Here is a 20346-nt window from a genome sequence, read left to right as displayed (position 1 = left end):
ATGAGAGCTATAGTGAAAGAGACAAAGAAAACAAGAAAAAGAAAAAAAATACTATTGTATTAAGTGGATCAAAAACTACATAGAATGGAGAGCCGGGGTTGGGGGGAATGCTAATGAGTTAAAAAGCAAAGTATAAAGCACACAAAATGCCACAAAGAAAAAATTTGAATCCAAAATAAAATAATTTGTTTGTGAGTGAGGATCAGCTGAGAGGAAAAGTGAAAGAGAAAAGAAGAAACCAAGAGAGAGGGAGAAAAAGAAAAAGAAAAAAAAAAAGAATGGGAAATGAACACCTATGGGTAATGAAGTTCAAGATGAAGAGAAAAGAGTAAGACGAAAATAGGATAAAAGGACCAAAGTGGAAGAAAAAAAATAAAGATAAAAAAATGAAAGAGCCCTGGCCGGTGGGCTCAGTGGTAGAGCGTCGTCCTGGCGTGCAGGAGTCCTGGGTTTGATTCCCTACCAGGGCACACAGGAGAGGCACCCATCTGCTTCTCCACCCCTCCCCCTCTCCTTCCTCTGTCTCTGTCTTCCCCTCCCGCAGCCAAGACTCCATTGGAGCAAAGTTGGCCTGGGCGCTGAGGATGGCTCTGTGGCCTCTGCCTCAGGTGCTAGAATGGCTCTGGTTGCAACAGAGCAGCGCCCCAGATGGGCGGAGCATCGCCCCCTTGATAGGCATGCCGGGTGGATCCCGGTTGGGCGCATGCGGGAGTCTGTCTGACTGCCTGACTGCCTCCCGGTTTCCAACTTCAGAAAAATACAAAAAAAAAAAAAAAAGAAGAAAGAAAGAAAGAAAAAAGAAGTGGAGAAAGTTATAAAGACTGTGGATTATTCTTGATTTTGAGTGGTTATCTTCTTTTTCCTTCTTCTCTCTCTCTCTGGTCGGTGACACTGCCCCTGTGGCATGCTTAGGTAGAGATTTGCAGTTGATGTTCGCTATGGCGATGACATATACTAGGCCTCAGTCTCGTTGGTAGTTGGGGCTTGTTAGTGTTTGCAGGCTCCAACAATGGGAGAGTCCATTTTCCCAGTGTCTCTCTCCAAGTCTCTCCTTCCTGAATCCATAGCCTGGTGACCCAGCTGTGAAGTTGCCCCTGCCACTGCCTGAGAGTAAGAGGCCCTAAGAGCTGGCATATCCCCACTCTATCCCCACTAACCGCAGGGCTCTGGGTAAGGCTTTTCCAGCCAGAGCCGCCAGCGTAATCAGGGAGGGCTGGGAGCCAATGGCTCTCAAGGTGTCTTTCTATGAGCCTCCAGGCTTGTCTAGTATGCCTCAGCACTCTGCAGGATCACTCTCCCCAGGCTTTTTGCACTTTGTAACCTGTATTGGCTGGCAGGAAGATGCTCTAGTCACTGCCTGCAGAACAGGAGGTCTTAAAAGCTGCCAAGTCCCTCCTCCAGGTCCTTTTAGAGCACAGCCCTGAGTATGAAAGCTCTGCCAACCAGAGCCACCAGCTTAAGCAGGTAGGGGGGTGAGTTGACTTCTCTGTTCAGGTTCCTTTCTAAGGTTCCCGGGTATGTCTAGTTAAATTACCTTAGTGTTCTGTGAGACTGCTCTCTGCAGGCTTCTCCCTTGTTAAGAAGCCTACAGCCTAGCCTGCCCAACTTCTGCAGTGTTGTCTGAGGTCTGCTCCGTAGGAATGTGTTTTTTACTCTGTATTGGCTGGCAGGAAGTTGCCTCAGCCACTGTGTGCAGAGCAAGAGGCCCTAAAAAATATCACGTCTCTCCATCGGGTTCTTAGATCGCCGACCTTTGTTTGGTGTATGTGTCTTTCAGATACTCCTGGGATTTTCTGTCTCCAGTTGTTGAATTTGTTGAAATTTCGGGGAGAGGTATTGGGAGCCCTCCTCACAGTGCCATTTCTCTGATGTCACTCCGAGTTGTTTTCAATTCTTTTGGATTGGCTCACTTTTTAAAATATTAAAATCATGGTTTCAGTTTCCTTGATTAACTTTGTAATTTTATAGGACATCAAAGCCACTCAACCTGACCTTTGTTAATTTGTTTCCTTGTCCTTTGTTATGGGATTTACTTAATTTTGTCAGTACTGGTGTAAACTTTACTGTTTTTTTTTCTTTTTTCTTTTCTTAAGTGAGAAGAGGGAAGATAGACAGACTCCCTCATGTGCCCCAAATGGGATCCACCTGGCAACCCCTGTCTGGGGCTGATGCTCTGCTCATCTGGGGCCATGCTTGCAATATAATGATTTTTAGTGCCAGAGGTGGAGACTCCATGAAGCCATTCACAGCGCCAGAGGCTGATGTGCTTGAATCAATCAAGCCATGGCTGTGGGGGTGGGGAGAGAGAGAAGGAAGAGGGTTGGAGAAGCAGATGGGTACTTCTGCTGTGTGCCCTGACTGGGAATCGACCCCAGGACATCCACATTCCAGGCCAATGCTCTACCATTGAACCAACCTGCCAAGGCCTGACTGTTGTAAGTCTAATATCTGTGATAGTCTTATGGACATACACTTAACACAAAACCATGTGAAAAATTTACATGGGATTACAGTGTTAGAAATAAAACAGTGAATATTTCCTAGTTTAGGGCATCAAGTCTGTTTAAACATACATGTGTCATAGATTATAGTTTTGATTTACAGGCAGTCCCTGGATTATGAACAAGATAGTTTCTGTAGATTTGAAAATGTTTTAAGTATTTATATGCACAGAAAGGTAGAAATAAATACTGTGTTAAGACAAACATCTAAGTTGTATTTAATAGGTAAATGCACTGTTCCACTTTACATACAAATTCAACTTAAGAACAAACCTACAGAACCTATCTTGTTCATCACCTGGGGACTGACTGTACTCTATTTTTGGTGGCCCCCACAAGAAAAAAAAGTGGTCACTGAGAGGGAGCACTTGATTTTATTTTTTTAAGACTTTATCCATTTTAGAGAGAAGAGAGAGAAAAGGGGGAAGGAGAAGGAAGCATCAACTTCCATATGTGCCTTCACTGGGCAAGCCCAGTGTTTCGAACTGGTGACCTCAGCGTTCCAGGTCAACGCTTTATCCACTGCACCACCTCAGGTCAGGAGGGAGCGCTTGAGATCTTGTGTATAGGCATATGACTTCAGTTTGACTCAAACTCATAAAAATTCTCTAAATTAAAAAAATTAAATAAATTTAAAGGCCTGACCTGTGGTGGCTCAGTGGATAGAGTGGTGGCCCAGCGTATGGATGTCCCGGGTTTGATTCCTGGTCAGGGCACATAGGAGAAGCAACCATCTGCTTTTCCTCCCCTCTCACTCCCTGTTCTCTTTTTCTCTCATCCTGCTGGATTGGTTGGAATGTGGCCCGGGGCACTAAGGATAGCTCCACTGGAGAACGACAGCCTCAGGTACTAAAAACAGCTCAGTATTCAAGCATTGGCCACAGATGGGGTTGTTGGGTGGATCCTAGTCTGGGTGCATGTGGGAGTCTGCCTCACTATCTCCCCTCCTCACCTAAAATAATAATAATAATAATAATAATAATAATAATGTGGCTCTGTTTATCTCACTTTTTACAGATTGGAAGAAAAATAGCTATATGAGCTAAATGCTTTTGAGGACAGTGTTAAGACCTAACTTGCTACATTAATGGCAGGATAAGGGCTCAGAAGGTTGAAAACACTCCTTATTTTCACACAGATTCAGCAAATTTTGCACACTTTCTCTTGTCAAGGCCTTTTGGTTGAAAGGTCTTATAAAATGTCCAATGAATTAACTAGTGTGATCAACGAAGAACATTTTTGAGTACTTCCCATGTCTCTTACTGCTCTGTTTTCTCTCTTCTGATGCTCATTTTTCCTTCACAAGAGACACGTTTGTGTTACTTCAAAAGATTTGTAAATTATCCTCCCCAAATCTATCATGTCTGAAGGACTTGTATACCTCTTATTTAATTCAATATTAAAAGTACTTGAATGCTTTCTTTGTACAAAGTGTTTTGCAAGCCCATGTAAATTGATACAGAATTGAGTAAGACAAGACCCTGTTTTTAAGGAACATTCAATATTTTGCATTTCTTTCTGTGAAGAGATGTGGCTCAATATAAAAAGCATGAGGGGAGTGCTTGCTTCGGCAGCACATATACTAAAAAGCATGAGGGGGAGACCATGTTATAATAAAAATACAAACACTCAACTTTGTGTGTTTTCATATACTGTATTTAAAATCAACGATGTCCTTAAAGTGATTGACTGCAAGTGCCTGACCTTAAAGGATAGAGCCACTTAGGCTTTTTTCCTTTGGAAATAGCTGGGACAGTGCAGCTGTACTTATTGATGCATCCTTGTGTTTGGTAAAGCATGACTGTGTTCAACCCTTTACCTATTACTTAGTAGTCAGCTATTGCTAAGACTTAAGTGTTGAATACAGTGACTATTCTTTTCTGTTGGTTACTCTCAAAACTCCACCCATGCCTCTCTCAGAAGGATGCTTTTCTCACATTTACTGAGTACATGAATCCAATTCATCAATCTCTTTACTTTTTCCTTCACAGTCTACCTATTTTCTTTTTCTTTCTTTTTTTTTTACAGGGACAGAGAGAGAGTCAGAGAGAGGGATAGATAGGGACAGACAGACAGGAACGGAGAGAGATGAGAAGCATCAATCATCAGTTTTTCGTTGTGACACCTTAGTTGTTCATTGATTGCTTTCTCATATGTGCCTTGACCATGGGCCTTCAGCAGACTAAGTAACCCCCACTCAAGTCAGTGACCTTGGGTTCAAGCTGGTGAGTTTTTTGCTCAAGCCAGATGAGCCCACACTCAAGCTGGCAACCACGGGGTCTCGAACCTGGGTCCTTCCGCATCCCAGTCCAATGCTCTATCCACTGCGCCACCGCCTGGTCAGGCTACCTATTTTCTTCATACCCATTTCACTCAGTTTCACTTTCTTTCTGAAGAATGGCATACATTGTCTCTGATGAGGCTAATCTCTTTACTTAGTCTTGTGACCCCATTCCTTCTTACCTCCTCAGACACCAAGCGTCACCAGTTATTTCACAGACAGGGCATTTCCAGTGCTCCTTTCCCTCAGGTGCTTTCAAATGTGCTGAATCACCTGCAGTAGATCCCAGGCCTCTGTCTTGAGGAGGCATATGTCAGTGATTAGGATACACTGGGGTGGGGGCTATGATTGAGATTCTAAGGGTGCATAGGTGAGCAGCAAAACTATTTCTGAAGGCAAATTCTGTAAAGGAAGGCACTAGTGAGGGAATATCTTGGCTGGAGAAGGAGTTTGCAGGCTGAAGGGGTAACATTTTAGGAAGAGAGAACAGATAGCAAGTGCAGCTGTAGAAGCAGTGTTGTATGCCATGTAAAAGGAAGTTGGGTTTTCATTTGGTTATTTATTTAACAAAACTTAACTGCATGCCCACTTTGTGAGAGTTTTAAAAAATGATAGAACTGACATTTTCAGCTAACACACATGTCAGCTAACAGCATGCAAGTCAGGAGGACTAAGGGGAATTTTGGAGTTGAAGTATTTTAGAGATTCTTTTATTTGAGAGAGTGTTGTTAAGATATTATTTATCTTTGTTAAGCTTAAGTGTGCATAGTAAAGGAACAAATACAAATTTAACCTAAATAAGGGTAAGAAGTGTAGAAAGTAAATGAAATGAGTGGAAATTAAAAAGAAAGATGGTAGGAAGAAGTTCATGCATATACCGTATTCCCCATGTATAAGATGCACCTTAATTAGGGAAATTTGAAAAAAAAGTATTACATAAAGTTATTGAACTCAAGTTTTATTCATCATAAAATTCATACAACAACTCATCACTGTCAAAACTCCCATCCATTAGCTTGTCCTCATCCGTGTCTGATGATGAATCACTGTCTTCAACAATGAGCGCAAAAACAAGCTTGAAAAAGTGGGAAATGCAAGTAAAAAAATCTATAACCACTGTATAAGATGCACCCAGTTTTTAGACACCAAATTTTGGAAAAGGTGCGTCTTAGACATGGGGGAAATATGGTAATACATGTTAATGAAATAAACTCACCACCTAAGGAAGGTATTATAAGATTAGATATAAACAAAATTCAGGTATATGCTTTTTATAAGAGATAACAGCCACAGCATGAGGTTGTGGAGGGGTTCAGAATAGGCCTCCCCAAAATGTGCTATTTTGACATGTGAACTATCTTGAGCTGAAGGCAGTTGAGACCCTGTAGGCTCATGAGAAACTTTTATCTCTTCCTTAAAAGAATTTAAATTAGGGATCTTGCCCATAGTAAGAGTTATCACTAGAAATAACTTTTTATGACTGATCTATAGGGTGGGGAAAACTTCTAATCACTGAACGTCTGCTCTTCTTATTGTCCTGCAAACGACCTTCCTCCCCTCTGAAGCTCCAAGGTTCCTCATCCTTAGTTCAGAATGTCATATAATACTTTATTTTCCCTTTCTGTCTTTGAACTTCTCATGTATGTGGGGATCTCTGATATGCTCATGTATGTGGGGTTTCCATAAATACATATGTAATTAAATTTGATTATTTTTCTTATTAATCAGTCATGTAGATTTAATTAAGCTTTTTTTGTTTGTTTTGAGACAGAGAGAGAGAGACAGACAGGGACAGACAGACAGGAAGGGAGAAAGATGAGAAGCATCAACTCATAGTTGTTCCACCCTAGTTGTTCATTGATTGCTTTCTATATATGCCTTGATGTGGGGGGTTCCAGCTGCACCAGTGACCCTTGCTCAAACCATTGACTTTGGGCTGAAGCCAGCAGCCATGGGATCATGTCTATGATTCCACGCTCAAGCTGGTGAGCCCATGCTCAAGCTGGTGACCTCAGGGTTTTGAACCTGGGTCCTCAGTGTTTCAGGCTGATGGTCTATCCACTGCGTCACTGCCTGGTCAGGCTCATGTAGATTTAATTATAAGACTGGCCTTAAAGAACCTTGAAGGGTAGAGGAAAGTTTTCTTCTCCTGCCACAGTTGAAATAATAGGAAAAAATATATGGAGAATACAAAAAAAAAGTTAGCATAATAAAATGAATGTCAAAGATGAAAAACTTGGAGAAAAAATGCACTATTATCAAACAAGAGGACAATTCCATGATAAAAGGTTCAATTTGTCAGTAAGATGTAATGATTCTAAACTCGTATGAAGCAAACAGCCTTAATGTAGATTAAATCAAATTTTTATAGTTACCATTTTATTTGTGAGAAATTGAGATTGCAACTTATCTTCCAGTTATTGGTAGGTTAAGTGCTATAAAGTTGTAAAGATACAGAAGATTTTAACAATGAACAATTTTAATGTAATAGTCATCTCTGGAATTACATACTCAGCATTAAAGAATTCATGTTCTTCTCAGGCTTATGAAACAGTTGAAGCAAATTAATTACATAGTGGATCATCAACTAAGACCTAATAAATTTCAGTGAGTTGGTGTATTACATATCACATTTTCTGACCAGAAATAAAAAACAAGGTTATCTACAGTTATCATGTTGTTAGAAATAATGAGTTTAGCAAACTGATTGGTTATAAAATTAATATAGTAAAATCAATTACTTTTCTATACACCAGTAATAAACACAAAACATCATTTAAAAAAGACACTAGCCACCCTGGCTGGGTAGCTCAGTTGGTTAGAGTGTCATCCCAATAAGCCAAGATTGTGTGTTCAAGTCCTGGTCAGGGCACATAAAAGAATCAACCAATAAATGCATAAGTGAGTGGAACAACAAATCAATGTCTCTCTCTCTCTCTTTCTTTTTCAAATCAATAAGTAAACATTTTTTAAAAAGGAAAAAAATAAAAAACTCACCATCCACTACAGTAGTAAAAAAAACCATGAGTTCCTTAGGAATAACTATAACAAAGTATGTGCAAGACCTTTTTGCAGGAAATTATAAATAAATTGAGAGACAGCCATGTTAGGTGATAGACTTGGTTTTATAAAAATGTCAATTCTCCCCAAATGGTTCTATATAAATTTAATACAGTTATATGCTACATATTTAACTGAAATGAAGAGCCAGGAACAGGATGGGGAAATATATATTTAAAAGTCATTATTACAGTAATTCAGGTGAGAAGCAAAGACCTGAACTGGAACAGTAACAATGAGAATTGATACAACACTGCAAGAATAGTAAAATCTGCTTAATTGGCAATTTTCTGAAAGTGGAGTGTAGGAGTCAGATGAATATGATGCATTATGAGTAAACTGGTATATTTCAGGAATGGAAAGATGAGTTAAGACCAAGATCTCTAATAATATCCTACTTAATTGATAAAACTTAAAAATAATATTTTTTAATACATGCCTAAAAAGCTTTTGATGAAATTCAACCTATTTTTTTCATTAAAATCTTTAAGAAGATAGAAATAATATTGCCACTGTGATAAATATCTATTTAAAGCAAAAACTAATAATTTTATTGAATGGTAATTTTTACTTAATTTATTCCCATTAAAATCAGAAATAAAACATTGTTGCCTACAATAACTATTAATTTTAAATACATTGTTCTGAACCTTGAGGTCAGTAATACCTAATCTATAAAACAGAGACAATGGAAGAGAAGACAAAAATTGTCATTATTTGTGGATAACATAGTAGTCCACTAAGAAAAGCTCTAAAATTGACAAAACATCAGTAAAAGTGCTAACGTATGGTTGGACAAAAGATAAATATCCAAAATAAGTAATTTAGTACTAACAAAGTACCAGGCACTCTTTAAAGACACCATAACAGATACAAATGGGTAAAATGACTTTTACCTTAAGGATCTTAAATCTATTTAAGAAGTAAGCTATTAAAAGAAAACATTTTAAAAGTAGAAGAGAACTGAATATGTGTTTGATAGTGACATGACTGCTGATAAAAGTAAAAATTAGTATAAACTTTCAGAAAACAAGTTGGCACTTTATGTCAAGAGTTTTATTTGCGTGACCTGTGATGGTGCGGTGGATAAAACTTCGAGCTGGAACACTGAGGTTGCCAGTTTGAAACCCTGGGCTTGCCTGGTCAAAGAACATACAAGAAGCAACTCCTATGAGTTGATGTTTCCTGCTTCTCTCCCCACCTACTCCCTTTCTCTGTCCCTGTTCCTCTCTTCTCTCTAAAAGTCAATAAATAAAAAATTTAAAATATTTTAAAAAAGAGTTTTACTTAATATGTTTTGAACTTGCTAATTTTTCCTATAGAAATTTTTCCAATGGAATTAATCAGATACGTGGACTGATATCTATATGTGAAGATATTTATTACAGTATTGTATATAACAGTATATACCTGAAACAATCTAAATACTCATCAAAATTGCCTGACCAGGTGGCGGCACAGTGAATAGAGTATCGCCTGGAACGCTGAGGATCTAGGTTTGAAACCCTGAGGTTGCTTGCTTGAGCATGGGCTCACCAGCTTGAGCATGAGGTTGCCGGCTTGAGCATGGGATAGTAGGCATGACCCCATGATTGCAGGCTTGAGGCCAAAGGTCACTGGTCTGAAGCCCAAGGTTGCTGACTTGAGTCCAAGGTCACTGGCTTGAGCCCAAAGTTACTGGCTCGAGCAAGGGGTCACTGACTCAGCTGGAGGCCCCAGATAAGGCACATATGAGAAACAGTCAATTAACAACTAAGGTGCCACAATGCTGAGTTGATGCTTCTCATTTCTCTCCCTTTCTGTCTGCCCCCCAATGCTAAATAAATAAATATTCATCAAAATCATATTGGGGAAAAAAAAACCTAGAGCATTTTTAGACTAGAGAATAGTATGGATTGACTGAGAAATGTCTCAGAAAAATAGGGGAAAGATCACTATAAAGTATTTATGTGATGAAAACAGATTACAAAACAATTTGTAAATAAACATTTTCTTTTTTTTCTTCTCAAAAAAGTAAGAAGATAACCTGACAGATAGCTCGGTTGGTTAGAGCATCCTCCTGATACACAGAGGTTATGGGTTTGATTCCCCAGTCAGGGCATGTACAGGAACATATCACTGTGCCTCTCTCTCTCTCTCTACCTTCCTCTTTCTCTAAAATCAATAAAAAAGCAGTTGAAAACAAAGTGGAAAGAGAGAGCAAGAGAGAAATAAATCAGTTAATCAATACATAAAAATTTTATCAGTGGTTATTTCTGGATAGTAATTATTTTCTTTTAGCTTATCTGATTTTTTTTGTTGTTGTTGTATTTTTCTGAAGCTGGAAACGGGGAGAGACAGTCAGACAGACTCCCGCATGCGCCCGACCGGGATCCACCCGGCACGCCCACCAGGGGCTACGCTCTGCCCACCAGGGGGCGATGCTCTGCCCCTCCAGGGCCTTGCTTTGCCGCGACCAGAGCCACTCTAGCGCCTGGGGCAGAGGCCAAGGAGCCATCCCCAGCGCCTGGGCCATCTCTGCTCCAGTGGAGCCTTGGCTGCGGGAGGGGAAGAGAGAGACAGAGAGGAAGGAGTGGGTGGGGGTGGAGAAGCAAATGGGTGCTTCTCCTATGTGCCCTGGCCGGGAATCGAACCCGGGTCCCCCGCACACCAGGCCGACGCTCTACCGCTGAGCCAACCAGCCAGGGCAGCTTATCTGATTTTTAAAAAACATTATTGTTATAACAGGCAAGTGTTATACTTGTCCAGGTCAGTAGCGAGAAGTATTAATTCATAGCTTCTTCACTTTAGTTGTCCACTGCTTGCTTGTTTTATGTGCCTTGACCAGGCGAGCTCAGCGTTTTGAACCGGTGACCTCAGCGTTCCAGGTGGACGTTCTGTCTACTTCCCCACCACAGGCCTGGCTGTTGTTGTGTTTTTGTTTGTTTGTTTGTTTGTTTTTTACAGAGACAGAGAGAGTCAGAGAGAGGGATAGACAGACAGGAATGGAGAGATGAGAAGCATCAATCATTAGTTTTTTGTTGCGCGTTGCAACACCTTAGTTGTTCATTGATTGCTTTCTCATACGTGCCTTGACCGCGGGTCTTCAGCAGACCAAGTAACCCCTTGCTCGAGCCAGCGACCTTGGGTTGAAGCTGGTGAGCTTTTTGCTTAAACCAGATGAGCCTGCACTCAAGCTGGCAACCTTGGGGTCTCGAACCTGGGTGTTCTGCATCCCAATACGACGCTCTATCCACTGCGCCACCGCCTGGTTAGGCCAGGCGGTTGTTTTTAATTGAACTTATTAGGGTGATGCTAGTTAACAAAATTATACAGGTTTCAGGTGCACAATTCTATAGCACATCTTCTGTACCCTGTACATTGTGTGTTCACCCCCTCAAGTCATGTCTCTGTCCATCCGAGTATATTTTTTTAAGTGGTAGAATTATGGTTTGACCTAGCTCTGTTTCACTGTATAAAGCCTGTGCTTATGATGGGGCAGACAGAGGAAATTAAAGATAATTGGAGGCAGATTACTTTGTATTGAAAAGAAGTTTGGTGAAAGATGAGAGAGGTGTGTGTATGTTTGTAATTAGAGTTAAATTCCACAACCATGCAGCCTAGCATCACGGTACTATCTTCCAGTTTGCCATCGTCCTTTCACAGCCAGCTTCTTTTTACATTGTTTTCTCTTATAAAAATAAAGCCTCAAAGATGGGTAAAGTGAAAATTAAACGGCTCTCTTCCCTCTGCCCTGACTCTACCAATTTTCCTCCCCAATAGTTTATAAGCAGAGCAAACACTGCTGAGAGTCCTTGTCTATGCATATTATTATATTTTACACAAATGGGATCACATTATGCATATTGTTCTGTCATTCATTCTTATGAAGTATTAGACATTGCTTTTATGTCAATGTGTATAGATCCTATGGAATACAGCTACATTAGTTCTCCTAAGCTATAGCTTATATATTATAGGATTTACTTGCTTAAAAATCTCCCATATTCCTCAGTCTGCTATTCAAATTCTTCAATATGAAACCAACTTAATATTTCAACTTGATCTTCCACTCTCTTAATACTTGCCGTCTCCTGTGTGTCTGTTAATATTTCTACTTGTGACTAAAATTCCTCTCATGTTACTCATCTTTTTGTGCCCAAATGCTGCCTTTCTTTCTGGCTATATTTTCTGCTTCTTTTTCCCAAATAGATTTTTAGGGACAGAGGGTATGTCATTCAGCATTGTATATTCACCCTTCTATAATTCATGTTTACTGATTTTTTTTTTTTTTTGAGAAAGAGCCAGGAAGGGAGAGAGACAGGGAAAGAGTGAGAAGCATCAACTTGTAGTTCCTTTCACTTTAGTTACGCATTGATTGCTTCTCATACATGCCTTGATCAGGTATCAGACCTTTGGCTCAAGTTGAGCTAGCATCCCCTTGCTCTAACCAGCGACCTTGGGCTTTTCATGCCAGCAACCTATGGGCTCAAGCCTTGGGATTGTATGGATGGTTCCCTGGCTCAAGCCAGCAACCTTGTGCTCAAGCCGGTGACCTCTGAGTTTTGAAACGGGTACCTCTGTGTTCTGGATTGACATTTTATCTACTGTACTACCACCAGTCAGATTCAGTGAATGTTTGTTGTCTGCATATGTTGTATACTTGTTCATCTGATAGACAAAGATGATTTGAGTACAGGAAGCCCATCTTCCTAGTAGCCTATTATCCCAGCCAAGCTATAATCTCTCCCACTTTTTTTTTTTTAAAGTGAGAGACAGAGAGGCAGGAAGGGAGAGAGATGAGAAGTATCAACTTGTAGTTGTGGCACTTTAGTTGTTCATTGATTCCTTCTCATATGTGTCTTGACTGGGGCATGGGGAGAGGGCTCCAGCTGAGCCAGTGATCCCTTGCTCAAGCTAGCAACCTTGGACCTAAGCCTTGACCTTTGGGCTCAAGTCAACAACCATGGAGTCATATCTATGACTCCACACTCAAGCCGGTGACCTGGTGCTCAAGCTGGTGAGCCTGTGCCCACGCCGGTGACCTTGGGGTTTTGAACCTGCATCCTCAGCATCCCAGGTCGATGCTCTATCCACTGTGCCACCACCTAGTCAGGTAGTCTCTTCCACATTTAAGATACTAAAAGTACCTTGAATTGTTTGTGTTATTACCAAAGTTGTCTTTATAGTTATCTTAATCGATTGTATGTGCCTTAATAACCAGGACTATGCTTGCTGTAGTGACTAGCATAATGCCTGTATACAGTAAGCACTCAGGAAATGTTAATTAAATAAGACTGAATTAAATTGGAAAGAAAAAAGTCAGACAGCCTGGCCTGTGGTGGCGCAGTGGATAGAGCATCGAACTGGAATGCTGAAGTCCCAGGTTCAAAGCCCTGGGCTTGCCCAGTCAAGGCACATATAACAAGGAATCAATCAATGAACAACTAAAGTGAAGCAACTATGAGTTGATCCTTCTCGCTCCTCTTCCCTCTCTCTCCTCTCTGTAAAATCAATAAATAAAATCTTTAAAACAAAAACAAACAAAAGCCTGAAATTTGCACTTCCTAGGGAGTCACTAATAGTTCTGTAGCGCAAGTCCATATCTGTAAAGATGGCTCTGGAATGCTTGGGCTTTGTAGCCTTTCCAGCCTTTACACTAACAGCTTAGATTTAAGGTATTAATAACTGGCTTCTATTTTCAAACCTAAAAGACTATCTAAATTTTAAATCTGCGTAAAAATAATTTATTATTTTTCTCATAGCAACCCTGTATTATTATTTTTTATTATTATTTATTGATTTTAAAGGGGGTGGGGAGTGAGAAGTATCAACTCATAGTTGCTTCACTTTAGTTATTTACTGGTTACTTATTGTATGTGCCTTGACTGGCAAATCTAGGGTTTTGAGCAGGCAACCTCAGCTTTCTAGGTCGATGCTCTATCCACTGTGCCACCACAGGGCAAGCAACCCTATATTATTTTTAATTTATTCATGAGGAAGCAAAGGATAGAGAAGCTTTGTGATTCATTCAGATTTAAACAGGAAAGAATCAATGAAGTAAGAATTGAAAGACTAGGTTGTTAGAAATGTACCAACATATTATCAAACGTAGTATTTATGACATCGAACTGAAATTTAGTGATTGTATCCAAGTACTCTTAAGTTCTTTTAATAGAATTTCAAAATATTTGTCATCTTTAATTCATGCATGCATGCAACAACAATTGAGCATTGATTATGTCAATTAGGCATCAATTTAGGTGCAGGAAAGGCAGATAAGGAGCCAAGTTTCATGGGGGTACAGGTTGATAACAGAAAAATGACTGTCAGGAAACTTGAATTCTGGTCTCATTGTCCTGACTTTGAGCAATTCAGCCTGTCTGGGCTTTGTTTCCTCTTGTGTAAAATGAGCAGGTTAGACAAGAACTTTTTAAAGGACTTTTTCTTCAAAGTTCTGAGTGTAAATTAGACAGAACTTTCAATTTTGCAGAAAGACAGAGCTGGAAACTGGTTTCTTCATTTAGTCTACTTAATTTTCTTCCTCTGGTATTTCTTGCTCCCTTTTTCTATATAGCTGAACTCCTTTCTATCCACTTCTTTTTCTTTAATAGAGGAAATAGAAAAGTGAGGTGTCATTCTGTTGTGATTATAATTGAGGTGGGTTTTACAGTGCTTATTTATATTCACACTTAAATTATGTTTTAATATTTAGAAATATTTCAAAACTTGATGGTTCTGTGATGGTGTTAGTTAATAAGAAACTGTATATACTATGGAATACTACTCAGCCATAAGAAATGATGACATCGGATCATTTACAATAACATGGATGGACCTTGATAACATTATACTGAGTGAAATAAGTAAATCAGAAAAAAAACTAAGAACTATATGAACCCATGCATAGATGGGACATAAAAATGAGACTCAGAGACATGGACAAGAGTGTGATGGTAACAGGGAGTGGGGTGGAGGGGTGGGGAGGGGGCGAGGAAGGAGAGGGAGGGGGGAGGGGGAGGGTAGGGGCACAAAGAAAACCAGATAGAAGTTGATGGAGGAAGATTTGACTTTGGGTGAGGGGTATGCAGCATAATCAAAGGTCAAAATAATCTGGAGATGTTTTCTCGGAACATATGTACCCTGATTATCAATGTCACTGCATTAAAATAAAAAAAAAAAGAAACTGTAGAGCCACCTGACTCATGCTGGCACAGTGAGTAGAGCTTCGACCTGGGATACTAACGACCTAGGTTTGAAACCCTGGGGTTGCTGGCTTGAGCGCAGGCTCACCAGCTTGAGCGTGGGTGAGTGTAAGCTCATCAACATGAATGATCTCATGGTTGTTGGCTTGAGCCCAAGGTGGCTGGCTTGAACAAGGGGTTGCTAGCTTGGCTGGAGCCCCCAGTCAAGGCACGCATGAGAAGCAATCAGTAAACAACTAAAGTGCTGCAACTACAAGTTGATGCTTCTCATCACCCACCCTCCCATCCCCACCGTTGCTAAAAAATAAAAAGAAAGAAAAAAAACTTTAGCTTCAGTATACTGTAGCTCTTTGCTTGGAGATCCACATGCACAATTAATTAAATCCATTAACTACAAAATCAGAGTTATGTACTGTATGAATACATTTTATTTTTCTATTAGGCAGCGGTTCTTAACCTGTGGGTCGCGACCCCGGCGGGGGTCGAACGACCAAAACACAGGGGTAGCCTAAAGCCATCGGAAAATTTTCTTGTTCTCAGTAAGCATTTTCAACTCTTTCTACTCACTGAAAACAAGCACAACTGACCTGCTCTCAACTCTGTGTCTTCTAATTATAAAGGCAATATTCTCCCCTTCCTTTCATGTTTCTTGGAAGAGTTTATGTATACTTATCTCCCATTCCCCCCGTTTCTTCCTTGGTTCTTTGTAATGAAGCTTCCATTTCTAATGTGCCAGAAAAATTGCTTTGCACAAACCTCTAAATAATTTTCTGATGGTGAGAAATAATTTTTTTTTTTTCTTTTCTTACTTTACTTTTCAGTAGTATTATGCTGTACTGATTTTTTCCTTTTAGCCTTTCTGAAGTCTTCCTTTTTTTATTCCTTATCCTTATCAATTGTCTTTGGGGGTTCCTTCTCTGTCCCTTACAGAGGAGTATCCCATAGGACTCTGTCCTTAGCTCCTTCTAGACTTGTTCTGAATCCCCCCACCCCCTAAGACTGCATCTGCCCCATGCTTTTAACTACTGTTTTTGCACTGATAACTCCCATATCTGTATCTTTTGCTCAACTTTTTTCTTGAGATTCAGACTTGTATTTCCATTTGTCTCCTGTATGTGTCCTACTTGATATCCTGTTTCAGGTATTCAAAAGCGTACACAGTATTAAGCACCCCCCCAACCCTCGCCCCCTCTCCGGCGGAACAACACAACATAACAATAGCAATTGCTTCTCCACAACTCCCCACCTTGGTTAGTGACCCAGCTGGTCAGTTAAGGCAGACTCTGGGGAGTCATTCTCAACTGTTTCCTTTGCTTTAGCAGGGCCATATCTGAGGACGCTTCTCTTCCCATTGCTCTTTGGAACCCATCCCTTTGTCTCAGTTTTCATTGTACCTGCCGGAGTTTAGATCTTCATCCTTTCCCCCTTTGTACCGCTGTCCTTTAAGCTTGTACTCTGCAGCCAGACTGCATGAATCTAATTCTGGATCTCCCACTTACTAGTTATGTGATTTGGTCAAGTTTAGAATGTCTCTGTGCCTCAGTTTCCTAACTGGTGAAATAGGGATAGCAATTTATTGTGAGGCTCATGCATCAGTGCTTAGGCTATAGCCTGACACATTGTGTTTGTTGTTATTTGTACTGTTATAGTGCTGACAAGCTGACTTCTGTACTACTGGTCTGTTCCCCTTCTAAAACATTTTCTACTCTGCCAGATCAGCTTTTAGAAGTGGACATCTGACTATATCATTTTTTCGTGGTCCAACCAGTACTTACATCTAACTCATGTCCACTGACCCTTTTCTCTCACTCTCTGTTGTAGCTATATTGAGTAATTGGCAGTTTTCCAAATAAGTGGTGCTCTTGAATGCTGGGCATCATTGCACATGCTGTTTCTTCTACTTGAAGTCAGGCTTTCCTTACCTGGTTTTATCTGCAAATATGTTTTTATTTTTAATCTGTAAATTTTTAGTAATCCCTCAAGGTCATGTTTATTTTAATGATCATTTTTATTTTGTTTTACCTTTTTTTAGATTCAATTCTCACTTTTTTTTAGTGCACTTTATTTATTTATTTATTTATTTATTGTGACAGAGACAGAGGGACAGATAGGGACAGAGAGGATGGGAGATAAGAAGCATCAATGCTTTGTTGCGGCACCTCCTTAGTTGTTCATTGATTGCTTTCTCATATGTGCCTTAACTGGGGGCTACAGTAGACCAAGTGACCCCTTGCTCAAACCAGCGATCTTGGGCTTAAGCTGGTGAGCCTTGCTCAAACTAGATGAGCCCGTGCTCAAGCTGGCGACCTTGTGGTTTCGAACCTGGGTCCTCTGCGTCCCAGTCCAATGCTCTATCCACTGTGCTACCACCTGGTTAGGCTCAATTCTCACTTTTTAATCAATCAAACCAATTAACCAGTCACAGCCAACAGTTACTGAAGACCAAGTATAATTGTGCTCTGGCAGATATAGGACAAATATATAACATGCTTTGTTTTTTGGGTTTTTTTGTGTGTGTGCGTGAAAGCGAGAGACACAGATGGGAAGGGAGAGAGATGGGAAGCCTCAACCTGTAGTTGTGGCACTTTAGTTGTTCATTGATTGCTTTTCATATGTGCCTTGATCAGGGGGCTCCAGTTGAGCAGTGACATTGTGCTCAAGCCAGTGACCTTGGGCTTCAAGCCAGTGATCTTTGGGCTCAAGCCAGTGATCATGGGGTCAGTCAACGATCCCACGCTCAAGCGAGCGACCCCACATTTGAGCCGGATGAGCCCACGCTCAAGCCAGAGACATTGAAGTTTCAAACCTGGGTCCTCAGCATCCCAGTTCGATGCTTTATCCACTGCGCCACCACCTGGTCAGGCTAACATGCTCTTAAGAAGCATATAATCAGTAGTAGAACAAGACAAACTAGGAGCATAAGGGACCATTTCTGAGAATCCTAAGTAGAGTATAACTTAGAAGCAAGAGCATGCTTTCATAGAAGGACAAAATCACCCCTCATTGATGAGGGGGTATAAGGTGTTAGGGTAATTATAAAGGATTCATGCAAAAGTAGGATTTGAATTGGGGCCTGGAAGGATGGTACAATTTGCATAGGTGGAAGGAGGAATGAGGTGGCTATCGAGGCCCAGGGAACCGGAGGCACAGAATAGAGAAAGCCTGATGAGAAAATGTGCATATTGAAGAGTGCTGGGGTCACGAGGCTGCTCTAGTAGGTGCTGGGGCAGGCAGCAGGGTGTCAGTGGATCTCCAGAGCAGAAAGTATCCTGAGGAACTGGTATATTATAATGTTCTGTTTCATGCCAAGCTGGACTGGAGTCCTAGGTAAAGGAACTCAGTGATGCTGATTCCATATTCATTCAGAATTTTGATATTCTGTTCATTGTAGAATTTTTTACATTAATTTTGATTTTCAGAAATATTGCATTAAGACATCTATCTTGGTTACTGCATTTTAATTTTTTAAAAATATTTTTATTTATTGAGTTTTAGAGAGAGAGGAAGAGGGGGAGAGAGAAAGAAAAACATCAACTTGTTGTTTCCACTTATTTATGCATTCATTGGTTGATTTTTGTGTGTGCCCTGACCAGGGATTGAACCACAACCTTGGCATATTGGGAGGATATTCTAACTACCTGAGCTACCCAGGCAGGGCTTGGTTACTGCATTTTAATTTTTTTTTTTTTTTTATTTATTTATTTTTTTAATTTATTCATTATAGAGAGGAGAGGGAGAGACAAAGAGAGGGACAGAGAGAGAGAGAGGAGAGACAGAAGGGGGGAGGAGCTGGAAGCATCAACTCCCATATGTGCCTTGACCAGGCAAGCCCAGGGTTTCGAACCGGTGACCTCAGCATTTCCAGGTTGATGCTTTATCCACTGCGCCACCACAGGTCAGGCTGGTTACTGCATTTTTAGATACCCCTTTAAGTTTTGTGGGCCCTAGTCCTAGCCCTGTATTCTATTTCTGAAGTTGGTTTAGTGGACATGGGTATATATTTTATTATTATTAATTATGGCTTACTCATGTTGTTAATATTCTTTGCTTAGCAGACAGTAAGTAGTTCATTAAAACAATTAACATAAAAAACTAGAATTTTAAGATTAATTTGGAACTTTGGAACCTGAAAACCATGAAGAGAAAAGGAATTGTTTGGGTTTCTGAGTCAGTATCTAGGGGAGAATGGCTCCCTCTTATTGCAGCATATGCAGTGCAAGCAGAAAAGAGTGGCTTTGCCCACATCTAATGAGTGAGCAATAACTGGGGGTACGGTGGCCAGAGTACTCTTCACTTGGAGATAGGCCTTGAGCAACTCAGCTGCCATAGCAAGAACAGTTGCTAGAGGCAAGCTCCCACAAATGGTCACACAAGATGGACTTGATCCACATCGCATATAAAACAAACATATCCAGCCCTGCTTAAGGAGAAGATGCTCACTGCTTACCACAGGGCCATGCATGGCCCATGAAGCACTGGAAGATTCATGAACTCTATAAATGTCTCAGTGCTCCTGGAATCCAAGAAAAGAGGTGGTGTTTGACACAAAGGTACCTCTAAAAATGTGAAATCTAAAAAATGTGAACTCTATTGTTCATTAGCACATTAGTGACTGATGAAAGATTATTTTGAGTCAGGCAAGTCAATTAACATGCAGCACAAATCTCAAAGGAGGCAAGGAAAAGGTTAAAGGTGCAGGCTCTTTTCTGCCCTTGTCTGCAGGTGCACTGAGCTGTCATTTGACATGACATCCCAGTCAGTGCCAAAATTCAGAGAGAGCTGCTTTTAGCTCAGGGTGGATGCTTTGACGTATTATGTAGAAGCCACAGGCTAACCTTTATCATCAGATGAGTGAGTGGTCACAGAAGATGGTTCCTTCCTCAGGCCCAGCAACAAGATCTACTCTAGCACATACTTGCTGGGATAATGACCCCTCTTGTTGGCACTACTGGCACAGTTGCTCTTCAGAGTTGAAAGAGAGGTAGTTTCCAGACAAAAAGAGTTGGGGAAATTCATCACCACTAGACTGGCCTTACAAGAAATGTTAAAGTCTCCAAGCTATTGAAAAAATATCTGAACAGAATGAAAACTTCCTGTGCAAGAATTGCCTCTGGTGGAGGTGTAGAATGAGTGGCTGTCATTGAGATAGAGCTTGCCTACTACAGAACTTGTAGTGCTCAGAGCTCCCTGAAGAGAGTCCATGGGAGAATCAGTCATGCAGCTTGTGGATTTTCTTATATGTAGTTGTCTTTATTGACTGTACTTTCACCTGTTGAAACACTGGAATAGTGTCCAGTGCTACTGAGATCTTCACGTGCAT

General features: G+C 40.6%; 1 protein-coding gene across 2 annotated transcripts in view; it reads left to right on the top strand.

Annotated features, from left to right (window-relative positions):
- Nucleotides 1-20346, top strand: part of ASCC1 (activating signal cointegrator 1 complex subunit 1) — a 129634-nt gene that overhangs the window by 54288 nt on the left and 55000 nt on the right. The window lies entirely within an intron of this gene.

This window comes from Saccopteryx bilineata, chromosome 9, assembly GCF_036850765.1.
Source record: "Saccopteryx bilineata isolate mSacBil1 chromosome 9, mSacBil1_pri_phased_curated, whole genome shotgun sequence".
NCBI classification, from domain to species: Eukaryota; Metazoa; Chordata; class Mammalia; order Chiroptera; family Emballonuridae; genus Saccopteryx; species Saccopteryx bilineata.
Note: the sequence above shows the minus strand (reverse complement) of the source record. Positions and strands in the feature narration are given on the sequence as shown.